At 42.0% G+C, this 26385-nt stretch overlaps 2 long non-coding RNA genes across 2 annotated transcripts in view; both read right to left on the bottom strand.

The window, feature by feature from the left end:
- LOC137502726 (uncharacterized) overlaps positions 1-14924 on the bottom strand; it is a 54894-nt gene extending 39970 nt beyond the window's left edge. Inside the window, exon 1 of the long non-coding RNA XR_011018849.1 lies at positions 12242-14924. This is a non-coding gene — a long non-coding RNA (uncharacterized lncRNA). The remainder of the gene's footprint in view (positions 1-12241) is intronic.
- A 2089-nt stretch (positions 14925-17013) lies between these two features.
- LOC137502725 (uncharacterized) lies at positions 17014-25797 on the bottom strand. The gene is made up of 2 exons (XR_011018848.1): positions 25669-25797; positions 17014-17256 (listed from the first exon to the last, which is right to left on the bottom strand). It is a non-coding gene; the product is annotated as an uncharacterized lncRNA (long non-coding RNA).
- Between the last annotated feature and the right edge of the window lie 588 nt (positions 25798-26385).

Raw genomic sequence — 26385 nt, 5'->3', positions numbered from 1 at the left:
CCACAAGCACCGCGCAACACATTCCTACAGCACATTATAAATATCCTGGACGGAAAACCGCGTCCGAACTCTGACACATCAGCATGAACAAGGCAACAGCTCTGGTAAGTTTCAAAAGGAAGTTAAATGTGCAAGTTTTACGTGATGATTGATATCGTGTTTATAACAATGTGACCTCCAGTTTTCTGTGGAAATCCCCTTCTATGGATCTGTGGTAGAGTTTCCGCCTCCGGATTCCTGGATAATGGTTTCAATAATGTGTTCACCAAAGGAAAGTTGAAAGTCAGCCATAGATCGCCGAAAGAGTTTCGGTTCCTCTGTCAAGTAGGGATTTAAACTACGGCTGCCTCGGTAACAAGTCAGTGAGAATACCACGCGGATTTCACGTCTCTGGTCCTCATTCTATACTGGCCTACGAAGTGGGATTGGTGCTATATGTTTAGTAGGAGCAGGAATACAAGAGTGATGGGTGGACAATGTTTTTAATGGGATGTAGAAGTATATAACTAATTTTTTTCAGTTTATCCCAATTATTTCTGGAGCCATTGAAACCACAATGCATAATTTTGGTATTTGACCTCGGGTTTAAGGTGTTATATTTAATTTTTATTTAATCACTTTACCGTCCAGAATTGTCCGGCTCCATGGCTAAATGGTTAGCGTGCTGGCCTTTGGTCACAGGGGTCCCAGGTTCGATTCCCGGCAGGGTCGGGAATTTTAACCATCATTGGTTAATTTCCCTGGCGCGGGGGCTGGGTGTATGTATTGTCTTCATCATCATATCATCTTCATCACGACGCGCAGGTCGCCTACGGCAGTCAAATCAAAAGACCTGCACCTGGCGAGCCGAAGCCGTCCTGGGATCTCCCGGCACTAAAAGCCATACGCCATTCCATTTCATTTTTACCGTCCAGACTTGGTTTCTCCCCCGGACGCTGCGAAGAATCCCACCTCTATTGCCTCAAGTGTCCTGCAGCGTGAGACATTTGGTCGGGCATACAACTGGGGAGGAGGATCATATCCTCTCCCGGGTGGCCTCACCTACTACACGGAGCATGGGCATGGTGAGCAGTGATTATTATCTTAAGAGGAAGTACAACTAGGCAACCATCCTCTATATAACACTAATCAGGGAGGAAAAATGAAGGTATCGGCCAAAGAAGGACAAGGGCCACGAAGGGCGTGAAAATGAAAGACTCTCTACGCCTCGCAACCTAATAGCGTCGGGGTCGGAAAAGAACAAGAGTTGACCGTAGGAGGTCGGATAGGATAGATGAAAATGAGGAGCCTGGCACAAGTAAGTGAAGCATGCCAGGATTCAGCTAAGGGCACCGTGGTCACCAACGTACGTTTCCAAACTAAGACCTCTGGGGCCCCATTTAGTCACCTTTTACGACAGGCAGGGTTTACCGTGGGTGGTATTCTACCGCGCCCACCCACAGGTTGAAGGTTGAGGCACTGGCCTTCTGACCCCAACTTAGCAGGCTCGATTCTGGCTCAGTCCGGTGCACAAATACGTCACCCTCGTGTCGGTAGATTTACTGGCACGTAAAAGAAACCCTGCGCGACTAAATTCCGGCACCTCCGTATCTCCGAAAACCGTAAACGCGGTTAGTGGGACATAAAGCAAATAACATTATTATCATCATCTCTTGTTATTTTCCGATGGTGACGGTATTGGGTTTTCGAGGCTTACGGAGTCACCCCCTGTGGGCGGGGGCGGTAGAATAACACCCACGATATCCCCTGCCTGTCGTAAGAGGCGACTAAAAGGAGCCTCAGGGGCTCTGAACTTTGGAGCGTGGGTTGGCTACCACGGGGCCCTCACTTGAGTCCTTGCACTGCTTCCACTTACTTATGCCAGGATCCTCACTTTAATCTATCCTATCCGACCTCCTTTGGTCAACTCTTGTTCTTTTCACACCCCGACGGTATTACGTATGGAGGCCTAGGGTGTCTTTCATTTTCATGCCCTTCGTGGCCCTTGCCTTTCTTTGGCCGATACCTCCATTTTTCGAAGTGTCGGACCCCTTCCATTTTTTCTCTCTGATTAGTGTTATATAGAGGATGGTTGCCCAGTTGTATTTCCTCTTAAAATAATAATCACCACCACCACCACCACCACCTAGGGAGTCTTCATAGCCCTTCCCTTTGTTCTGAGAATCCCTTTATTTTTCGAAGTGTAGGACCTCTTCCAATTTTCCCTCTGATTAGTATTAATAGAGGATGTTTTTTGTTTGTTTTGTTTGCTATTTGCTTTACGTCGCACCGACACAGATATGTTTTATGGTGACGATGGGATAGGAAAGGCCTAGGAAGTGGAAGGAAGCGGCCCCGGCATTTGCCTGGTGTGAAAATTGGAAACCACGGAAAACCATCTTCGGGACTGTCGACAGTGGGGCTCGAACCCACTATCTCCCGATTACTGGATACTGGCCGCACTTAAGCGACTGCAGCTATCGAGCTCGGTAATAGAGGATGTTCGCCCACTTGCACTTCCTCCTAAAACGATAATCACCACCACCGTTTCTCCCTCTGTCTCTCTCTCTCTTTCCCTCAATGCAGGACTCAGATAGGTGTCCCGTGGTCACCAAATACAGGCTCCAATGTTGAGAGTCCCTGAGGAAAGTAAAGCAGGATTTGACCCACTGCCATCGAAGTAAGATGTCACTCTATTATCCATCTCCCTGTTTCACTACATGAGTTAATGGTAGAGACGGGAGTAGAAATGGACCAACTGGGAAGCTGCTACTGTATACTAACTGCCAGACCACGTTGGCTACCGAATTAGAAGTAGATTTTTAATGAAATTCTGTTCATATTTTCCTCTAATTTAAAGAGTACATAAAACAGGTATTCTGTTGTCTGTTTCAGGTAATCCTCCTGATCGTTGTGGGTGCTACAATGGCCTGCAATAAATGTAAGTTGTTAATTATACCTAGATTATAGTTCTAACAATTATGTAAAGGATTTAACTGTTAGTGAAATAATTGTATAAAAATAATGGTAGATAATAGCATTATTCATTTTCACGTCGCACTACCCAATTTAACAAGCAGACCTCGGAGTCTAGATGTAGCGAGTCTGTCGATTACCTGGACTCCATGGTTCGTTTCCCGGCGAAATCAATAATTGTTTGCTGGATCTGATTTGAGTTCCACTGAGCCTCTGTGAGAACAATTGAGGAGCTATCCGATCCCAGTCTGGAAAGCACAAAATAATGCCTGTGAGCATTGATTACGCTGACCACGTATCATCGCGAATTCTGCAGGGTTTCGAGCTGATCAGTGGTCGCTTGGTCGAAAAAAGATCCGTCAGGACTACTGCACCATGGGGTTTGGTTTTCTTTTAACTACTTTTACGGTTTTGGAGATGACAATTTGCCGGCATGCATTCGAAATATGTTCCATAATGATTTGTAGTATTCGTATCAGACCTGGCTCCCAAAAAAGTCAATTCTCTTCCTGAATTGCATCCGAATTGGGTCTGAACGTCTGCATCAGCAATTTCCTTCACAGTTTATCGAACAACACTCTCTACATCTATATATTAAAAACATTTATGGAAACTAAAGTCAGTCAGTCCAGCCATTCCATCCGGTCGATTTCCTTCATTTTTTAACTGAAAGGTATTCATGCACAGGTTTGTCGTCAGGTACTATAAATCACTTAACTTCCACCTTCCTCAAATTATTTGACTTTTTCAATTTTTTCGTCTCATTGAAGCAATCATCTCTTTAGTTGTAATTGAGGTACGGAGTTCATTTTGACCTAAGAACACTCAGTGGATCAAGTTATTTCATTTCAGCTCTTAACTATTCAAATTGGTTGATTCTGAGGAAAGTTATGAGTGCACATTCAATGTGACATCTCATTTCTTCAACATTTTTTTTTCACATTGAAGCAATAATATCATTCGTTCTAATTGAGGTACAAAGTTCGTTTCGGTCTGAAAACACTCAGTGGATCAAGCGCTTTCTTTTGAGGTAATAACTACTTAAATTGGTAGATTCTGAGAAACATTATGAGTACATTTGTCTCCATGACGAAGAACTCTGAAGGACTTTTTAACAGTTTAGCGCGTAGTGTTGTTCCTAGGAATGTTTGATTCAATTTCTTTGTGTGATGTATTTTCAAGTGTTTTTTTGACATAACATTACATCATATTACCACAGCAGATCATGTGCTTTATTTCATTAACTCGAAACTTTTCAAATACATCAGCGAGGATAGTAACGAACAACACCATACTTTGTACATTGCGGGCGGAGCCAGCGGGAAACTGCTAGTTTCATAATAATGTTACTGGTTTCTTTCGCCCCACTAAGTACTTTTACGGTTTTCGGAGACGCCGAGGGGCCGGAATTTTGTCCCGCAGGTGTTCCTTCCCGAACCAATAAATCTACCGAAACGAGGCTGACGTGACCTTCAAATACCACCAGACTGAGCCAAGAACGAACCTGCCAAGTTGACGTCAGAAGGCCAATGCCTCAACCGTCATAACCACTCAGCCAAGTACTACAGTTCATTACGTAGGTCTGGTTAAAAATGCTACACAATATTGTGCAGTACTTCAGCCATTAACTTCACCTTTGTTAGTTTTGTTGTTTAGTTGCTTGATCTGCATATAGAAAACCACTCAAAACAGAACTAACATTATTGTTTTAAGATTGAAGTACAACTAGGCACACATCCCCCTTTTCTAACACTAATCAGAAAGAAAATGGAAGAGTCCGACACTTCAAAAAATGAAGGTATCGGCCAAAGAAAGACAAGGCCCACGAAGAGCGTGAAAATGAAAGACTCCCTAGGCCTCGGAAACCTAATATCGCTGGGGTCAGAAAAGAACAAAAGTTGACGAAGGGAGGTCGAAAGGATAGAAGAAAATGACAAGCCTGACACAAATAAGTGGACGCAATACCAGGATTCAGTTATGGACCACGTGGTCGTCAACCCACGCTCCCAAGTTAAGATCACCTTGGGCATTTTTCAGTCACCTCTTACTGCAAGAAGGGGATACTGTGGGTGTTATTCTACCACCCCATCCACAGTGGGTAAGTAGTTAGTAGAACGACGTAACATTATTATTATTATTATTATTATTATTATTATTATTATTATTATTATTATTATTATTATTGTTATTATTATTAGCAGTTTCCCGCTGGCTCCACCCGCAACGTACAAATTATGGTGTTGTTCGTTACTATCCTCACGGATGTATTTGCAAAGTTTCAAGTTAATGAAATAAAGTACATGACCTGCTGTGATAATAGAATGTAATATTATGCCAACAAAACACTTGAAAATACATCACACAAAGAAATTGAATTAAACGTTCCTTGGAACAACACTACCCGCCGAAAAAATCCTTCAAAGATCTTCGTCATGGAGACAAATGTACTCATAACTTTTCTCAGAATCTACCGATTTACGTAGTTATTACGTCAAGAAAGCGCTTGATCCACTAAGTGTTTTTAGACCAAAACGAACTGCGCATCTCAATTACAACGAAAGATATGATTACTTCAATGAGAAAAAAATGTTGAAGAAATGAGACGTCAAATTGAACGTGCACTCATAACTTTCCCCAGAATCAATCAATTTGAATAGTTAAGAGCTGAAATGAAAGAGCTTAATTCACTGAGTGTTCTTAGGCCAGCATGAACTCCGTTCCTCAGTTAAAACCAAAGATATAATTGCTTCAAAGGGACAACAATTTGAAAAAATAATTTGAGGAAGGCAAGTTAAGTGATTTATAGTACCTGATGACAAATCTGTGCATGAATACAGTTAAAACATGAAGGAAATCGACCGGATAGAATGGCTGGACTGACTGACTTTAGTTTTTATAATTTTTTTAATATATAGATTATTATTATTATTAGTAGTAGTAGTATTATTATTGTTATTATTATTATTTCTTGATTCATGCCCAACTAAGGAGCACGTTTGAACTTATTAGCACTTTTTTTGGTTTATCTTCTCCTCTTCCCAATATCTCTTCATTCTCTCGGTATTTCCTTTTTTACATTGTTCATTCCATCCTGTATTTAGTCGGGTGAGCTTTCCAGAAAATGTATATCATCATCATCATCATCTGTTTACCCTCCAGGTTCGGTTTTTCCCTCGGACATAGCGAGGGATCCCACCTCTACCGCCTCAAGGGCAGTGTCCTGGAGCTTCAGACTCTTGGTCGGGGGATACAACTGGGGAGTATGACCAGTACCTCGCCCAGACGGCCTTACCTGCTATGATGAACAGGGGCCTTGTAGGGGGATGGGAAGATTGGAAGGGGTAGGCAAGGAAGAGGGAAGGAAGCGGCCGTGGCCTTAAGTTAGGTACCATCCCGGCATTCGCCCGGAGGAGAAGTGGGAAACCACGGAAAACCACTTCCAGGATGGCTGAGGTGGGAATCGAACCCACCTCTACTCAGTTGACCTCCCGAGGCTGAGTGGACCCCGTTCCAGCCCTCGTACCACTTTTCAAATTTCGTGGCAGAGCCGGGAATCGAACCCGGGCCTCCGGGGGTGGCAGCTAATCACGCTAACCACTACACCACAGAGGCGGACAAATGTATATTTGTGAACTAAAATTCTCAATTTTATTCTATCTTGAATGGTTTCTTCATCAATACCAATTTCATTTAAGTCTTCACTGATTTCCTTTAGCTAGTTTCTGTGATTCTTCATTGATAAGGCTAAGTTTAAAATATTATTCTTTGTGAGCCTGTTTATCCATTCTGTCTCAGTGACCATAACATTTCCTTATTGTATATGTGATTACCGGGCTGAGTGGCTCAGACGGTTAAGGCGCTGGCCTTCTAACCCCAACTTGGCAGGTTCGATCCTGGCTCAGTCCGGTGGTATTTGAAGGTGCTCCAATACGACAGCACCGTGTCGGTATATTTACTGGCACGTAAAATAACTCCTTCGGGACTAAATTCCGGCACCTCGGCATCTCGGAAGACCTTAAAAAGTAGTTAGTGGGACGTAAAGCAAATAACATTATTATTGTATCTGTGATTTTTTATGTAACTTGATAAATTTCATGTGCATTTTTTTTCATCCAAATTCCTTTTTCGCACTTTGGTGCTAAGATTTTCCTGATAACCTTTTCTTTCTTGTTTTTTGATTATCTTTATTTGAGATTTGCCACCAATTATAATAGTTTCAGATGCATAAAGTGCTTCTATTTTTAACTAGTGTTGTAATATCGTAATTTTGCCTTTTTTTCACGTAGTTCTTTTATTGTATTTGTTGGAAGTAATTTTATCTGCTCTTTGAAGTTTTTCAATTCTTTCTTTGCTATCTTGTTGATTTAATCCTGTTGATTCAATAATTTCACCCAGATACTTAAGTTTGTCTACTTGAGCGATATTTCCCTATTTTCTGATTATTGGTTGGTTGTTGAAACCTGATCTAGTCCCTTCCATACAATTTGCCTTAACATGGAAAGTTTCGAGTTCCTGTTTTGGCTGCTATTAATGGAGTTTTTCTTCAGACTGGATTGCTTCCTGCGTGTTGTTAGATAGGATAGCAATGTCATCAGCAAATGCTAGACAAGTAAGATGAACTTTTTAAATTATTATTATTACAATAATCGTTCGTTCGTTCGTAATCTGTTTACCCTCCAGGGTCAGTTTTTCCCTCGGACTCAGTGAGGGATCCCACCTCTACTGCCTCAAGGGCAGTGTCCTGGAACTTCAGACTATGGGTCGGGGGATACAACTGAGGAGGATGACTAGTACCTCGCCCAGGCGGCCTCACCTGCTATACTGAACAGGGGCCTTGGTGGGGATAGGATGTTTGGAAGTGATATACAAGGAAGAGGGAAGGAAGCGGCCGTGGCCTTAAGTTAGGTACCATCCCGGCATTTGCCTGGAGGAGAAGTGAGAAACCACGGAAAACCAACTCCAGGATGGCTGAGGTGGGAATCGAACCCACCTCTACTCAGTTGACCTCCCGAGGCTGAGTGGACCCCGTTCTAGCCCTCATACCATTTTTCAAATTTCGTGGCAGAGCCGGGAATCGAACCCGGGCCTCCAGGGGTGGCAGCTAATCACACTAACCACTACACCACAGAGGTGGACATTATAATAATAATAATTACTAATATTAATATTAAGTGATATACTTAACCTATATTCAAGAAAGTCAAACTGAATGGCTCAGTAGGTAGGGCCTTTGCCTTCTGAGCTTCAGTTGGTAAATTCGATCGTAGTTCAATACGGTGATCTTCGAAGGTACTCTACGCAAACTTTGTGTTTTGTAGATGAACTGGTGGGGTAAAAAACTACTGTGGGACTAAATTTTGGCACCTCAACATTTCCATAAACAGTAAAATTAGTTGCAAAGCAAAGGAATGGCACCTCCGTACAGGCCATGAAGGCCCTGAGAGGAGTGGAAGGTAAAGGCTTCCACCATTGTTAACCTCGGCACGTGATGGGGTAGAGTGGTTAGCTCTACGCCCGGCCGCCTTTGCTTCTAGGAATTAACCTGGTACTCATTTTTGGTGTAGGCTGAGTGGACCTCAAGGCCATATGCACCTCCGGAAGTGGAAATCTCGTTTCTTAAATTTTACGACTTCCTGACGGGGATTCGAACCCACGTCCTTTCGGGCGAACCGGCACGCCTTTACCGCCTCGGCCAGGCTGCCCCTGTAAAACTAGTTGGTGGGACGTAAATCAAATAATATTACTGCAATATTCAAGAAAAGGCTTTCAATAATTTTGTATTATTTTTTTTACGTCGCGCCGACACAAATAGGTCTTACGGCGACGATGTGATAGGAAAGATCCAGGAGTGGGAAGGATACGGCCGTGGCCTTAATCAAGATACAGCAGCATGTGTCTGGTGTGAAAATGGAAAACACGGAAAACCATCTTCAGTGCTGCCGACAGTGAGGATCGAACCCACTATCTCCCGAATGCGAGCGCACTTAACCGCACGCCCAATTCACTCGGTAAATCCCTAAAGTAATAACTATTATTTATGTGAGCCTCAAAGTGCGGTTAACTCTAATTTCAGCAGAAAAAGAAAATAGCCGAGTTGTATTACTATTAAAATAACGTCTTCCATTCCTGAATATTATGAAAAAGATTTCTAATAGAAAAATAGAACCGACGAATTTAAAAGACTTAAAATGCATTAGTCCACCTCTGTGTACTAGTGGTTATTGTGATTAGCTGCCACTCCCGGAGGAGCGAGTTCGATTCCCGGCTATGCCACAAAATTTGAAAAGTGGTACGAACGCTGGAACGGGGTCCACTCAGTAACTGAGTAGATGGGGTGGTTCGATTCCCACCTCAGCCATACTGGAAGTGGTTTTCCGTGGTTTCCCCACTTCTCCTCCAGACAAATGCCGGGATGGTACCTAACTTAAGGCCATGGCCGCTTCCTTCCCTCTTCCTTGTCTATCCTTTCCGATCTTCCCATCCCCCACAAGGCCCTTGTTCAGCATAGCAGGTGAGGCCGCCTGGGCGATGCACTGGTTCTTCTCCCCAGTTTTATCCCCAGACCCACAATCTTACGCTCCAGAACACTGCCCTTGAGGCGGTAGAGGTGGAATCCCTTGTTGAGTCCGAGGGAAAAAGCAACCGTAGAGGGTAAACATTAAGTAAATACAGAAAGAAAGAAGGAAAGAAAGAAAGAAAGAAAGAAAGAAAGAAAGAAAGAAAATTCATTAAAACTATTATTAACGAAGTTGCCCAGGTTATTACTTTAATGATGTACATGGTCATTTTTGTTCCAGATGCAACCAGTAGCAGTTCATCTGGTGAACTCCGGAGGTCCATTTCAAGTTATGGTTCTGATGGGGCAGCTTCCAGCAGCGCTCATGGGAAAAATACAGCCAGTGCGAGCTCTAGTGGTGGAGGGCAAGCTAGGAGCTGTAGCACGGCAGACGGGAAGACAATATGTGTCTGATGAGATCATCTCACCTCTACTATTGCACCAAATACCAAAAATAATACCCTTATGACGTAAAGAAGACACTTTTAAAATAATGTTTGCCTATGGCATCTATGTTTATGTAATTTTGGGGGGGGGGGAATCTTAATTTAAAATGAATAGTGTCTAAGTATTAGCTATTGTAAACTTCGTAAATTAACGATATGTTTAAGTAATAAAATTCTTTAAAGAAACCAATTAGTCTAAAATAATTAAAAATGATCATTTCTGAGGAGTTCTCAAATGGAAATGGGACTGTGTTTAAGACACAGGGTCGACGTTCGCTGAAAAATGTCTCTGGCAACAGTTCTAAAAATATTGTGTGTGTATGTTTGAAGACGAAGCCTGATGCAAACAAGCATACTTGGCCTGCTCGTATTCTGATTGGCTGCTGGCTCTGCAACGTTCGTCAACGAACGCCGTTGTAACCATGGCAACCACTGTTCGTATATTTATACTAGGTCAGTAGCGTCATCTTCTCACTGTGCGCTTTCTTCTGTAACTAAGAGCTTGTATCAAGTGAACCACGTTCTGCTACCAGTGTTGTCTATCTACACTCGGTCAGTAGCGCCATCTTCTCACTGTGCGCTTTCTTCTTGTAACTAAGAGCTTGAGAAAATCTCGTATCAACTGAACCACGTTCTACTCCTCAGTCCAGAATTAAAATCCTTGAACGGGTCGGAAAACGGAAACGGGGCCTTGGAATATTTATTTATTTATTTATTTATTTATTTATTTATTTATTTATTTATTTATTTATTTATTTATTTATTGCTCACTACAGGACTTAATGTCCCAGTTACAGTGGCAACTTCGTCAGATAAGCCACAATTAACATAGTAAAACTTATGTCTAAATTATATTCTACAATTTTATCTAATCTCCTAGAATATTGATCTGAAATATCAAACTATTTTTCTAAAAACTAAAGAACCTTATGTTAATATGGTGGAAAAACGCACGACAAAGTAAAATGACAAAATAAATGAAGCAATACACGTACAAGCATAATATTATAAAACTTCGCCTTACAATTTCCCCTAGTTTTAGGACTTCATACAATTGCGCGATGAAGTTCAGTTACAAACTCACGCAAAGGCAGACTTAAGTCAAGGCCATTATTTTTCTGAATGGCGCTGTTGAAGATAACTACAGAGTCCGTTTACCTACGAGTTATCATGGGCACACGTCCTGTTTTTTTCATTTAAAAATGTTATGTTATTTCTGGAATTTAAACGAGGTACATGGAAATTTAGGAGAGACACTAATTCAGGTTTATCAAGAGCATAGTTTACAACTTTAAAAATAAATTTAACTGCATCCTTCCGTTTACTAATTTCTAAACTCTCCACTCCGAAATTTAAAAGGTTTATCACTATAGGGTACCATACGGGGATAGCAGCCAGTTTTTTAATATTGTAAGTATTTTAAAAATATTTTTTTTTGTAATTTTTCAATCTGTTAGACATATAATTGATACCTAGGGCTCCAAACGATGCTGGCATATTCTACTTTTGGTCTTACTATGGCATTGAACAGATGAATGCAAGTTCGTGTGTTTTTGAAGGGTTTTGTATTCCTGATAATGAATCCTAGGGTCTTGTACGACTCAGCTACCACTTTCAGTATATGCGAATTGAATGTAAGCTTGTGGTCGAATAAAACCCCGAGGTCTTTCATCTCGCAAACCGATCGTAAATCACTGTCACTTAGCTTGTAAGTGTAGTGGACGGGAGTCTTCCTTCTGGTGAACGACATTGATACACATTTTTCTACATTTAAGTACAGACACCCTAGCTCTACACCACATTCGAATAATAATTAAATTGATATTTTATTTATGGTCCGACTCCTTGGTTGAATGGTCATCGTTGAGGCATTTGCTTCGGAGGGTCCCGGGTTCGATTCCCGGCTAGATCCGGAATTTGAATAGCGTGTGATTAATTCTTCTAGCTCGGGGACTGGGTGTTTATGTTTGTCCCAACACTCTCCTCTTCAGACAACACACGACACTACTGACCACCACATAGACATCGAATAGTGATTACATCCCTCCATATGTTGTTGGCTTCAGGAAGGACATCCGGCAGTAAAACAGCGCTAAATAGACATGTGCAAGATTCTTCGCACCCCCGACCCCACAGCTGTGGAAAAAGCTGTAGAAGAAGCCTGCCGAAGGAGGTCACTCAAATATACTAAAACATTTTAAGGAAAGGAGGTGGAGGAAAAATGACAACATATTTCTATGGGAAGTATAATTTTACATTATTTTATTGAAGAATTCACACGCACACTGTTCTACCATTAGCGCTGGCACAACTCGCACATCTTCCGCTGCTGGCGCCTGCAAAGCCACCGCTACCTGAGGAACTGGCAGCACTTGCACTGACTCCTCCACCATATCCTCCAGATGGTCCACTGAAGCTTCCAGAATATCCTGTGATACAGAACAAACCTGTATTAATAAAACAGTCTTGTTGTTGTTGTTGTTGTTGTTGTTGTTGTTGTTGTTGTTTGAGTCATCAGTCCATAGACTGTTTTGATGCAGCTCTCCACGCCACTCTATCCTGTGCTAACCTTTTCATTTCTACGTAACTATCGCATCTTACATCTGCTCTAATTTGCTTGTCATATTTATATCTTGGTCTATCTCTACCGTTCTTACCGCCTACACTTCCTTCAAAAACCAACTGAACAAGTCTTGGGCGTCTTAAGATATGTCCTATCATTCTAGCTCTTCTGCTCGTCAAATTTGTCGAAATCGATCTCCTCTCACCAATTCGATTCACTATCTCTTCATTTGTGGTCCGATCTATCCATACCACCTTCAGCATTCTTCTGTAACACCACATTTCAAAAGCTTCTATTCTCTTTCTTTCTGAGCTAGTTATCGTCCATGTTTCACTTCCATACAATGCCAGGCTCTAGATAAAATTCTTCAGAAACATCTTCCTAAGTCCTATATCAATGTTTGAAGTGAGCACATTTCTTTACTTAAAAAAGCCTTTACTTGCTAGTGCTAGTCTGCATTTTTATGTCTTCCTTACTTCCACCATCGTTATTTATTTTACTACTCAAGTAACAATATTCATCTACTTCCTTTAAGACTTCATTTCCTAATCTAATTTTACCTGCATCACCTAACTTCGTTCGACTGCACAGCATTACATTTGTTTTGGACTTATTTATTTTCAACTTGTACTCCTTACCCAAGCAACTTCTCTAGATCTTCTGCAGTCTCAAATGAAATAACAATATCATCGTCAAGCGCAAGGTTTTGATTTCCTCTCCTTGGATTCTGATTCCCTTTCCAAATTCCTTGTTGATTTCCTTTATTGCCCGTTCTGTGTAAACATTGAAAAGGAGGGGAGACAAACTGTTGCCCTGCCTCACTCCTTTCTGGATGGCTGCTTTAATAATAATAATAATAATAATAATAATAATAATAATAATAATAATAATAATAATAATAATAATGCTAGAACTAATCGTACGGTGGTCAAATACTCAAAGTTACCGGAATTTTGTTCCGCAGAAGTTCTACACGCCTTTGAATCCACAGATACGAAGCTAAATTATTTCAAAACCCTTAAATACCAGCGGACTAAGGCAGGATCCAACTTAGATAGTCAGTAAGGCCTACTTCAAACGTCTATGTTGTCCGGCTCCATGACTAAATGATTAGCATGCTAGTCTTTAGTTCAAGGCGGCCTGAGTTTCTTTCCAGGCCGGTCGGGAATTATAACATTCATTGGATAATTCATCTGGCTCGGGGACTGGGTGACTGTGTCGTCTTCAACACTGAAATTCATTTTAGGTTGGGCCCATTCTTCACAGACGCACAGGTCATCTATACATCTGCAACCCGAGAGACCTGCACTTGGTTCTTTCCGGAGAGCACACGCTATTATTATTTATTATTCACTAATTGGCCAACTAGGGACCACGATAAGTTTCATTATACAGATACTCCCATAAATATTCTGTCACTCTGATTTTTGACACACTTTCATTGGGTAGTAATTCTTACGCTATAGTGATAACGTATAATACAACGAAACATGTAGGAAAACATAATAACAGGTTGTACAAATATTATGATTAAGTCAAACTCTTCTGAGAGTCATTTGTCGTACATTAAATAAAAGCAATAATTCCAATTCGTTCGTTCCTAATCTGTTTACCCTCAAGAGTAGGTTTTTCCCTCGGACTCAGCGAGGGATCCCACCTCTACCGCCTCAAGGGCAGTCTTCATACTCTGGGTCGGGGGATACAACTGGGGAGGATGACCAGTGCCTCGCCCAGGCGGCTTCATCTGCTATGCTGAACAGGGGCCTTGTGGGGGATGGGAAATTCGGAAGGGATAGACAAGGAAGAGGGAAGGAAGCGACCGTGGCCTTAAGTTAGGTACCATCCCGGCATTTGCCTGGAGGAGAAGTGGGAAACCACGGGAAACGACTTCCAGGATGGCTGAGGAGGGAATTGAACCCCCTCTACTCAGTTGACCTCCCGAGGCTGAGTGGACACCGTTCCAGCCCTCCTACCACGTTTCAAAATTCGTGGCAGAGCCGGGAATCGAACCCGGGCCTCTGGGAGTGGCAGCTAATCACACTAACCACTACACCACAGAGGCTGACTAATAATTCCAGTGCCGCATCAAAAATATTCGGCTACTATACACAAAGCAACATAAACTCGCATAATTCACAAACCTGTTACACATTCAGTACTTTGTAGGTCCACCTTGATGTTTTATGACCTCTTCCAGTCGATTCGGCATACTGGCGATAACTTTCTTGATATAATCAGGGCTTAATGCCGCCCATTCTTGTAGCAGTCTCCTCTTCAAGACTGTGAGAGAACTTGGCGGCTGCATTGGCAGAGCTGCCTTCATTTGACTCCACAAGTTCTGGATGGGATTCAGGTCGGGTGATTGTGGCGGAATCTCAAACCTTCGGGCAGTTGTAGAGCAGCCACTACGATTTGTGCTTGGGTCGTTATCTTGGTAGAACTTGAAAGTACGCTGTGTACTAAGTTGCTCTGCAGATTGTGGCAAATTGTTTTCGAGGATAGCCAAATAGCCCTCTTTTGTCAAAAACATGTTCAGTAAAACTCGGTGCACCAAACCCGTTCGATGCAACACATCCCCACACCATTGCACTTCCTCCGCTATATTTTACAGTTGCTTGTAAATTGCTTGTTACCGAGCTCGATAACAGCAGTCGCTTAATTGCGGTCAGTGTCCAGTATTCGGGAGATAGTGGGTTCGAACCCCACTGTCGGCAGCTCTGAAGATGGTTTTCCGTGGTTTCCCATTTTCACACCGTGGAAATGCTGGGGATGTACCTTAATTAAGGCCACGGTCGCTTCCTTCCCACTCCTAGCTCCTCCTTCCTGTCCCATCGTCGACATAAGACCTATCTGTGTCAGTGCGACGTAAAGCCACTAGCAAAAAAAAAAAAAAAAATGCTTGTTTCCAGTTTCTCGTGATATTTCCCCCTCACCACTCACTTTCTTTTCACACTCCTCTAAAACAGCTCCTGCCAGTTTCGGAGCACTAATTTTCGGATTTCGTTTCACATTCCGAATCACAACCGCTCTTCTTGGTCTGCCTGTCTGGGGAACTGAATCAATTCTGTCTTCATTTTTGAATCGTTTGATTATATCCCTAACTATTATTCTGCTTATTTTTATCATCTGCGATATATTTCTATGCCACGGCCAATTCCTTCCCACTCCTAGCCCTTTCCTATCTTATCGTCGCCATAAGACCTACTGTGCCGGTGCGACGTAAAACAAATTAAAAAAACTACTTTTACGGTTTTTATCCCGTAGGAGTTTTTTTATGTTCCAATACATCTGTCGACACGAGGCTGACGTATTTGAGCACCTTCAAATACCACTGGACTGAGCCAGGATCGAACTGCCAAGTGGGAGTCAGAAGGCCAGCCCCTCAACCGTCTGAGCCACTCAGCTCTGCTGCCTGTTGTTAAAAGCGACAAAAGGGCCCAGTTGCCTTCATCCTGTGTTCCCGATCTGGGTCTAGCATTGTCTCAACTTATCTGTGCCAGGCTCCTTACTTTCATCAATCCTATCCGACCTCCATTGGTTAATTCTTGTTCTCTTCCGACTCCGACGGTATTAGGTTGTGAGGCCTAGGTAGTGTTTCATTTTCACGCCATTCCTGGCCCTTTCCTTTCCTTTGCCGATACCTTCATTCTTGAAAAGATCAGACGTCTTCTTTATTCCCTCTAATCAGTGTTAATAAAGTATGGATGGATAAGGTTGTAATATTGAAATATGTGTTCTGACAGTTCATAGAGGGAAGTCCGTTTACTACCTGCTGGGTGGGAAGAAGTACAGTAAGTACGGAGGATGGTTGCCATGGGTACGAGGGTAGACCCACTGCGGTTGCCATTGGAGATAAGCCTGCCGGCCGGCTCGTGCTGCCAAACCTCTCACTTCTGCTTTACGAACAACTAAACACAGTGGTATGAACGAACGAGCAAGTGAGCCGGGAGCAAAGTGAAGGAGAAAGAAATGCAGGAATGTGGCAACACTGTACAATGTTCCTTCCTCCAGCCCTGTCTGTCAAAACGCTTCTTTTAATATTACGGACAACTATACTTCTTCTTAAAAGAATAATCAGCACCACCACCAATTGTCTGCTGTGGAAATGGGAAACCACGGAAAACCATTTTCAGGGCTGCCGACAGTGGGGTTCGAACCTACTATCTCCCGAATACTGGATACTGGCCGCACTTAAGCGACTGCAGCTATCGAGCTCGGTAAATGGGAAATCATCTTTAGGGATGCCGACAGTGGAGTTCAAACTCACCATCTTCCGAATACAAGCTTCCAGTTAAGCGGCCAAGTCCCTCGATCCATGAAGCATCCCATCTCTCTGCTATTTTTAGAACAAACCAATGCTTTACCAAAGAAGAGTATAGGAGGAGATTTTGTGGCCTTCGCAGAATATTACATTGACTGCCTGTCCAAGGAGGTTATTCTCATGTAAAAAAAAAGTTGCAAGGAAACGAGAGAGAGAATTATCAACAAAAATATATGAGGAGTATAATTTTATTTAAGTTTCATTGAAGAATTCAGAACACACAGAGTTGTTCCATTCACTCTGTTACAATTTCCATCTCCTCCACTGCAACTGCGTGCAAAGCCGCCGCCTGCAGAACTAGCACCACCTGCTTTAGGTCCTCAGCCTCAAGAAGCGATCCTAATATCCCCACTAAATCCTCCATGTAAAGCACCTCCATATCCTCCAGGTAACCCACTGCAGCTTCCAGAATATCCTACGATAAAAAACAAATCCATAATAATAACAACATCAGTAATAATAATAATAATAATAATAATAATAATAATAATAATAATAATAATAATAATAATAATAATGCAGCCAGTCCCTGGTATGAATGGTGAGAAAATGTTGCTCATATGGTCGGCTGGTGCATACATTTCAGTGGGCTTGGCAGACTGATATGTGATAGCAACTTCTGACTCGGTGAGGAAAGCAACGGGAAACTACCGCACTCCTCATTTCCCTAGTACGCCTCTTCAGTGATGCCTAGGCCATCTTTAACAGCTGATGGCAGAGCTGTTGAAGATCCAACCAGCCTTAGGGATGAAGACTGAACATACAATACTAATACTAATACTAATAATAATAATAATAATAATAATAATAACAACATAGGATGTCCCGGGCTGAGTGGCTTAGATGGTTGAGGCGCTGGCCTTCTGACCCCAACTTGGCAGGTTCGATCCTGGCTCAGTCCAGTGGTATTTGAAGGTGCTCAAATACGTCAGCACCGAGCTCGATAGCTGCAGTCGCTTAAGTGCGGCCAGTATACAGTATTCGGGAGATAGTGGGGGTTCGAACCCCACTGTCGGCAGCCCTGAAGATGGTTTTCCGTGGTTTCCCATTTTCACACCTTACTTAAGTTCACGGGCGCTTCCTTCCCACTCCTACCCCTTTCCTGTACCATCGTCACCATAAGACCTATCTGTGTCGGTGCGACGTAAAGCAAGTTGTAAAAATAATACGTCAGCCTCGTGTCAGTAGATTTGCTGGAACGTAAATGAACTCCAGCGAGACTAAATTCCGGCACCTCGGCGTCTCCGAAAACCGTAAAAGTAGTTAGTAGGACGTAAAGCCAATAACATTATTATTATTCTTATTATTATTATTATTATTATTATTATTATTATTATTATTATTATTATTATCGTCTGGCATTTACAAGCACAATGTGTAAAAATATACAATGAACATATAAATTAAAATATAGAGGTAATTAAACTAGAATGTCCAGGTTCGACAACCAGTCCACTTCACTTGGTGTCAATTCATGCAGAGCCTGTAAACCGTCCTTAAATGCTGACAGTAAACAGCTCTCAACACTCACACGCAGCGCTTCCACAATATCCCCACTTCTTCATCATATATCGGCACCTGCCGTGGCCTGTTCTGAAACGGTTGAGTTTTGACCACTCATGTCGAGGAAGATCAAAACCTGGCGCTTTCTTCGTTGGGTCTTTAATCAGAAAGGCGGCTCAGACTGTTGCGCAGCACCCGTCCCGCTAGCTGTCTGATACGCTTGTACACCGTCGCTTTCGGCTGGACTATCAACTGCGGCTGAGTGACGATGTTCTCACATATCTATCACACAACTGGCAGAGACGTCTTCGGGAAACTGGCAGATTGCTTTCGATGTCGGGCCACAACACGAAGCGCGCAGATGGGGAAGGGGGAGTGCGATACCGATTCGACGTCTGTCGCATCACTTTTTTTTGCTACTTGCTTTACGTCGCACCGACACAGATAGGTCTTATGGCGACGATGGGATGGGAAAGGCCTAGGAGTTGGAAGGAAGCGGCCGTGGCCTTAATTAAGGTACAGCCCCAGCATTTGCCTGGTGTGAAAATGGGAAACCACGGAAAACCATTTTCAGGGCTGCCGACAGTGGGGCTCGAACCCACGACCTCCCGGATGCAAGCTCACAGCCGCGCGCCTCTACGCGCACGGCCAACTCGCCCGGTGTGTCGCATCACTTATAATACTATTAGTGGTTTTACGTTTTCAACTAATTTTACGTTGGTCAGAGACTCCGAGTTGCCGGATTTTTGTCCTGCATGAGTTCTTCTACACGCTTTTGATTCTGTCGACACGAAAGTAACTTTTTTGAGCACCTACAAATTCCACCGGACAGAGTCGGAATCAAACCTGTCAGCTTGCTTTCAGAAAGTTAGCGCTTTGACCGTCTGTGTCATTCAGCCTGACACGATATAATAATAATAATAATAATAATAATAATAATAATAATAATAATAATAATAATAATAATGAGTGACTTGGCCGCGTGGTTAGGCGCGCGTAGCTGTCAGATTGCATTCAAAAGATAGTGGGTTCGAACCCCAGCCCGGAAGTGGATTTTCCGCTGTTCCCCATTTTCACACCAGGTTGTACCTTACTTAAGGCCACGGCCGATTCGTTCCCTCTCCTATCCCTTTCCCATCCCATACTGAGCATGAGACCTATCCCTGTGTCGGTGCCACGTAAAGCAACTTCTAAAATATTATTATTATTATTATTATTATTATTATTATTATTATTATTATTATTATTATTATTATTATTATTATTATATTATTCCGGGGTTTCCGTGGAGCAGAAAGAGGTGAAAGAAGGTGCTGGTGATGAATGGGTCTAACTACGATATCAAAAATTAATTTAAAACTTTAAATAAATGTTATGTTCTTTTAGAATCTCAAACTTAACCATTTTTTCATTTAGTGGAATAATAAGGTTACAGGTACAATGACAATTTTAAGAACTGGAAAACCCAAGACTCGGAACTTTAACCATTTCTGGGCTTGGGTTTACAAATTTACTATTTCGAAAAAGAGGTATTATTTAGACAAGGTCAGAAATTTCCCAATTCAAGAGCACTTTGCTCCAAAGGTTACAAATCTATAGCCTTTCAAAGGCACCCAGGGAATTCACAATCTCAAAGAAAGAGCTTACATGCTCTCCAACATTAGCGAATATCTTACAGCCCGCTTAAGGCGATATTACAAAAACCCTACAATCTCTAGCCTCTCTAGGCACAATGTACAATTTAAGTTTTATTTTACACAGGCGTATCTATTACCCAACCTACTGGGCCTTCGTGTAAAAAAGAACAGGTTAAATTAATGGCCCGAACACAAACTCAATGGACACGTACCCTTGCGCTAGATAATGAAGTATAAAATCCTAACGGGGTTCTCGGCCCGATGATACAGGGGCTAATCCCAACCTACTGAGGTGACTCGAATGAAGGTTAATTTAATGCCTTACAGGAATGAAAGACAGTTACAAAGTCGTAGTCAGCTCAAACCAAGTTGATGGGGAACTCGAGAGGGTAACGCACTCTCTAGCCCCGATTTACAGTTTTAAGAGTTTATGAGATTTTACATTAGCCGAAAGAAGGTTTTACATTTTAGAAAACAGGAGGTCACATAATTAGAAATTTGAACCTTTCCCTCGTGTAAGTCTGCGGAGATAGCTTCAGAAAAATAAGACTGATGGTCATTACCTTGGCTGATTTTCTGCCTTGTGAAGAATGAGGCGCCCCACCTCCTGTCTTAAGACACACACTCTCAGAAATACGGTGATCCATAGACAAAGTAGCCAGAAAAGCCGCGGCTTGTATACGCGAGGGGACGGTTCTAGACGGTTCTGGACTAATCCGGACACACCCTCTCAATTTTATTGGCGGAATCAAAAAGTTACACCCAAAACCCAACAAGAAGCCTGTGATCGGCTGAAAAATGATTACAGAAAAATAGCGATTGGTCAAATTCAAAAAACTGGCGGAATGAGAGAGAAGTGTTGCAAACCTAGAAATATAAATATAAAAAACAAATGAACAATAATTTAGTTGGGAAACATAAGAACACAAAACTTCTTTAAATCGCTAATTCTTCCGTCTTGCACCAGAGTGCATGATCATAGTTTTTTGTAGAGACATTTATGGAGAAAAGTTCAAACATCTTGATGTACACACAAAAAAAAAAAAAAAAAAAAAACAATCAGTTTAGAAAACTTAGAAATGACAAACTTATCAATTATTCAGTAGTGACATCATCTGATTAAAATCCCAACTTCATGCAGTAGCAATTTCACATTTTGTTCGATAGATAGAGTTCTTTATGGCACTTCTTTTGAATGTTCGGAGTTGAGGTGTGCCTCCTGGTACAATTGTTTATTATTATTATTATTATTATTATTATTATTATTATTATTATTATAATTATTATTATTAAACTACGAAAACAATGGTAATTACAAGTTGAGTTACCGGTATATTGAGTTTAGTAATTTTTTGTAGGTGTGTGGGTATTTTGTTCTAAGCGACAGAACTTGTCATCGTGTTATGTTTACAGTATTTGTGTAGCTTCTTCTGCTTCTTAATCCCTTTACCCTTCTCGGGCTCAGCGAGTGATCCTACCTCCTGGAGCGTGAGAATTTGGATCGGGGGATACAAATGGTAAGGAGGACCAGTACCTCCTCCAGGCGTCCTCACCTGCTATGTTGAACAGAAACCTTGTGGAGGTTTGTGAAGATTGGAAGGGATAGACAAGGAAGAGGGAAGGAAGCAGCTGTGGCTTTAAGTTAGGCACCATCCCGGCATTTACTGGAGAAGAAGTGGGAAACCACGGAAAACCACTTCGACGATGGCTGAGGTGGGAATCGAACCACCCCCTCTGCTCAGTTGATCTCCCGAGGCTGAGTGGACACAGTTCCAGCCCTCATACTACTTTTCAAATTTCGTGGCAGAGCCGAGGATCGAACCCGAGCCTCCGGCAGTGGAAGCTAATCACACTAACCACTACACCATAGAGTGTGTTGCTTTTTATATACGTAAAATGTTTTGATTATGAGCTTTAATTCAGATTTTTAACGTTTTCAGTGTGTGAGGAGGCATTGGACCTATCAGTGTTGGTTTCTGTAATTTGGACTCATGGTAATGATCTTTTCTGGCATTTAGAATTTACAAATTTAGTTTTATATTTATATTTTTTTTATCTCGCTGTGTTCTTCATTGATTTTTGATGGGTGGTTCTCCTTTTCAATATATTTTATGGCCTTTATGCTTTTCCTAGGTTGTATTTTAACGGGGGATTATAGTAATTTGAGATTTTTTAGTTGCAATATTCTATCTAAAGAGATGTCCTGCTCCGCGGTGTAAGGGGTAACGCGTCCGCCTGTAACCCGGCGGCCCCTGGGTTGATTCCCGGCTCTGCCACGAAATTTGAAAAGTGGTACGAGGTCTTGAACGGGGTCCACTCAGCCTCGGGAGGCCAAGTGAGAATAGGGAGTTCGATTCCCACGTTAGCTATCCTGGAAGTGGTTTTCTGTGATTTGCCATTTCTCCTCCATGCAAATGCAGGGATGGTACCTAACTTAAGGCCACGACCACTTCCTTCCTTCCTTCCTTCCTTCCTTCCTTCCTTCCTTCCTTCCTTCCTTCCTTCCTTCCTTCCTTCCTTCCTTCCTTCTTCCTTGTCTATCCCTTCAAATCTTCCCATCCCCCCACAAGGCCCCTGTTCAGCATAGCAGGTGAGGCTGCCTGGGTCAAGTACTGGTCCTCCTTCCCAGTTGTATTACCCGACCCTGGTGGGTAAACAGATTAAGAAAGGAAAGATAATCACTAGACTGGATCATATTTCAAACGACAATATTAGGAAACGCTTTGGCGTTGCACCAATCCAGAAGAAAATGCAGGAAAACCGTGTGCGCTGGTTTGGACATGTGTTGCGTGCAGAAGACAATACACTGGCAAAGTCAGCGTTACACATTGGAAGTCGCTGGAAAGAGGCCCAAGGGACGACCAAGACAGCGATGGATCGAAACAGTGTACAACGACCTGAAAGCTGTAAGACTACATCCTGACATGGCTCGGGACCGAATTAAATAGAGACAACGAATCCACACGCGGGAACTGCCACCAGGCGGAACAAACGCTAAAGAAGAAGAAGAAATAAATAATAAAAATGTAATAAAAATTAACATTTAAATATTCGTTTAAAATAGAAGTTGAGAAGGAAAAAAAGTACAACGAAACGAAGGAATGACCAAAAATTCAGTTGAATATAACAGAGAACTAACAGAAAAATAGAATACGAGTACAGACTGAGAACAAGAATAGGGCCTATATCGTAAGCCTGTAGCCTGAGACTGGTTTGACTCTCAAGTAGCATCGCCTAGGTTTTGTGGCTATAGGGAAACCGCAAAAACCAATGGCAACATCATAATGAGGCGTACAGAGCAAAATGAAAGATGAGGTGGTTTGTTGCTTTCCTCACTGCCTCAGAAACTGATGTTGCAGCCCTATGAGGAACATAATTCTTAACATCCAGACTCATAAGTCGTAATCCATGCCTCAGCAGTTTCCATACTGAAACATTCATACGAGGGGCGATCAAATATAAACGGGATTTTATTTTTTATATAAATTCATTTATTGAAAAACACAAGGCAATTACAGTTTATTTTTCCACATAGTTTCCTACTTTGGAAATACATTTGTCCCAGCGTATGAGCAGCTTTTGATGCCCTCATTGTAAAAACAACAGGGTCGTGTCACCAGCCAGTTGCGCACGAAGTCTTGCGCACTCTCGTCATCTTCAAATGGTTACCCTCCTAAAGCTTCTTTAAGCGGCTCGAAAAAGTGGAAATCGCAGGGTGAAAAGTCCGGGCTGTAAGGAGGATGATCAAGTGTAGTCCAGTGCATTTCCTGTAGCTTGGAGACAGAGCTGCAGTATAGGGCTGCACATTGTCGCACTGTGATGATTGCTTGACAGCTCCCATAACTGATTCCGTCTTGTTCTGCAATTTCTGATACTGTCGGCCGTCGATCGTTGACAGTAATGTCTTTAACCGCACGACTGTTTTCGTCTGTAATGCTGGTCCCAGGACGGCGATCGTGTTGCTGATTTTCCACACGTTCTCGCCCTTCCTTGAACTTTTTATGCCAGGCAAACACCCGTGTCCTTGACAATGTTTATCACCGAACTGTTCAGTCTATCTCTGGCAAATTTCCGCCGCTGTAACTCCTTCACGAGCGAGAAATTTTATAATTATGCATTGCGCATTGGAGGGGTGAACTGTTGTTCCGACATCGTGAGCGTTACTGACGAACGGCGGGAAATATCTAACAGCACGCGCTCCCCACTCCTAACGCTCCCGCCTTATCATAGCAGAAGAGCGGGACCAGTCCTACCAACTGTTGATGTTCAGGAACAAAAATCCCGTTTATATTTGATCGACCTTCATAAATGAGACTGAAATTTCGGTGAAAAAGAAAAAGAACCAACAAGCTAAAGGAATTAACTAGACACGCATAAAATTGCCACACCGGTGGGATTTGAACTCTAGGCTCTATGAACCGAAGCCCACTACACGGACCATTCTGCCGAGGAACTGGAGAGTAAAATGTTAAATAAAAGATGTATTAGTGGAAGAACTGCTTAAATGTGAGATGACGAAGAACTTAAGGAAGGGATGATCAAAAACGTCAGTAGAATCAGGTAGAAAATTAAAGAATAATAAAACAAAAGTCTTTTGTGTTAAAATAACTAACTAGGGGAGAAATAAGGAAGACTTAAAATGCAGACTAGCACAAGCAAACAAGGCTTTTCTTAAGAAAATAAATTTTCTCGCTTCGAACGTTGATATAGGAATTAGAGAGATGTTTTTAAAGACTTTCGTCTGGAGCGTGGCATTGTATGGAAGTGAAACATGGACGATAAATAGCACAGAAAGAAAGAGGATAGAAGCTTTTGAAATGTCGTGTTACAGAAGGATGCTGAAGGTGAGATGGATAGATCGAATCACGAATGGAGAGATACTGAATCGAATTGGTGGGAGGAGATCGATTGGACTGAATTTGACCACAAGGAGAGAATGATTATGCGTTACGCAGTGGAGAGGTGCACCTGTTGCTCCGACATTGTGAGCGTTACTGACGAACGGTGGAATTTTGAGGGAAGTGTAGACGGTAAGAACGGTAGGGGTAGACCAAGGTATGAATATGGCAAGCAGATTAGAGCGGATATAGGATGCAGTAGTTACGTAGAAATGAAAAGTTTAGCACAGTAGGGTGGCATGGAATAGTTGCATCAAACCAGTCCATGGAGTGATGACTCAAACAACAACAGAATAAAATTAACAATACGAGTAAGCTAGAGCCTTCGTGGCTCATGCGGCAATGCGCTGGTGTCTCACCGCTGGGTTCCGTGCTTCAAATCCCAGTCACTCCATGTAACAATTGTGCTGGACAAACTGGAGGCGGGACAGGTCATTAATCCGAGAGTGCGACAGCCGGCACCATCCCTATTCCCACCGCTAGATGAGGCTTAACTCATTCCAACCATGGCCCGCGAATGACTCGAAACAGCGAATGGATTTTCAAGAATAAGCTGATGAAAATAGGAAACATTATATAGGGGAATGTTAAGAAAGGAAAGAGGAAGACAAAAGAAAGGAGAAAAGTAAAAGGAAGACGAAGAAGAAAATTTCAAAATTCGGTTGGTTTGTGACATTCTTATCCTGAAGTTAACTACATTCCTACTTTTTCTATCTCAGAACATCCTAAATTTTCTCACTTAATTGTGTAAAACAGTAATCGAAAACATTGTAACAAATTCTAACTTACCACAGAAAGGAAATTCTTTATCCAAGGTTGGCGGTGGTATAACTTGAAAAAGGCTGCAATGGAGGGCTTTTATACTTATGGAGGTTGACGGAGTATTTCCAGGTTATGAGTCAAGTGACTGCTCTCTGCCAAGTGCACTGCTGAGGTTTCCTTATTCCGATTGCAGGAATTACCAGTGCTAATTTGAATATTTCTTAGTATTCAAGACATGCGTATACAGAAGTTCAGCGTAATGACGTGAACAAGGAAAACCAGAGAGAGATTCTCATAACGTTACAATATCAGGGAAATTGAGTTAAGTTGACGATACTGTTGTTATTTAATCAAAGACGCTGAAGACATAATAATAATAATAATAATAATAATAATAATAATAATAATAATAATAATAATAATAATAATAATAATAATAATAATAATAATAATTTTCACCGTGTTTTGTGGAACAGAGAGGCGAAAGAAGGCGCGGGCATGAATTGTTGGATAGAGAAAAGGTCAAATTTTAATTAAAAACTTTAAAATTAGTAATTTTATTTCTTCCCTTCCTTTATCTTTTCTTTTCAAATGTTAAGCTTTGCTAATCAATAACAAATAATCAGTACAGAAGTTTAGCTGATGAGCTCGAGAAACAGGTTACAAAATCATAGTCACTTCATTACCAAGATGAAGAGGAATACATGAGGGTTCCCATTCTTTATTCCATAAGGTAGATTAAAT

This window comes from Anabrus simplex, chromosome 11 (assembly GCF_040414725.1).
Source record: "Anabrus simplex isolate iqAnaSimp1 chromosome 11, ASM4041472v1, whole genome shotgun sequence".
In the NCBI taxonomy this organism is placed as follows: Eukaryota; Metazoa; Arthropoda; class Insecta; order Orthoptera; family Tettigoniidae; genus Anabrus; species Anabrus simplex.
The sequence above is the reverse complement of the archived record's forward strand: the minus strand, read 5'-3'. Positions and strand labels throughout refer to the sequence as shown.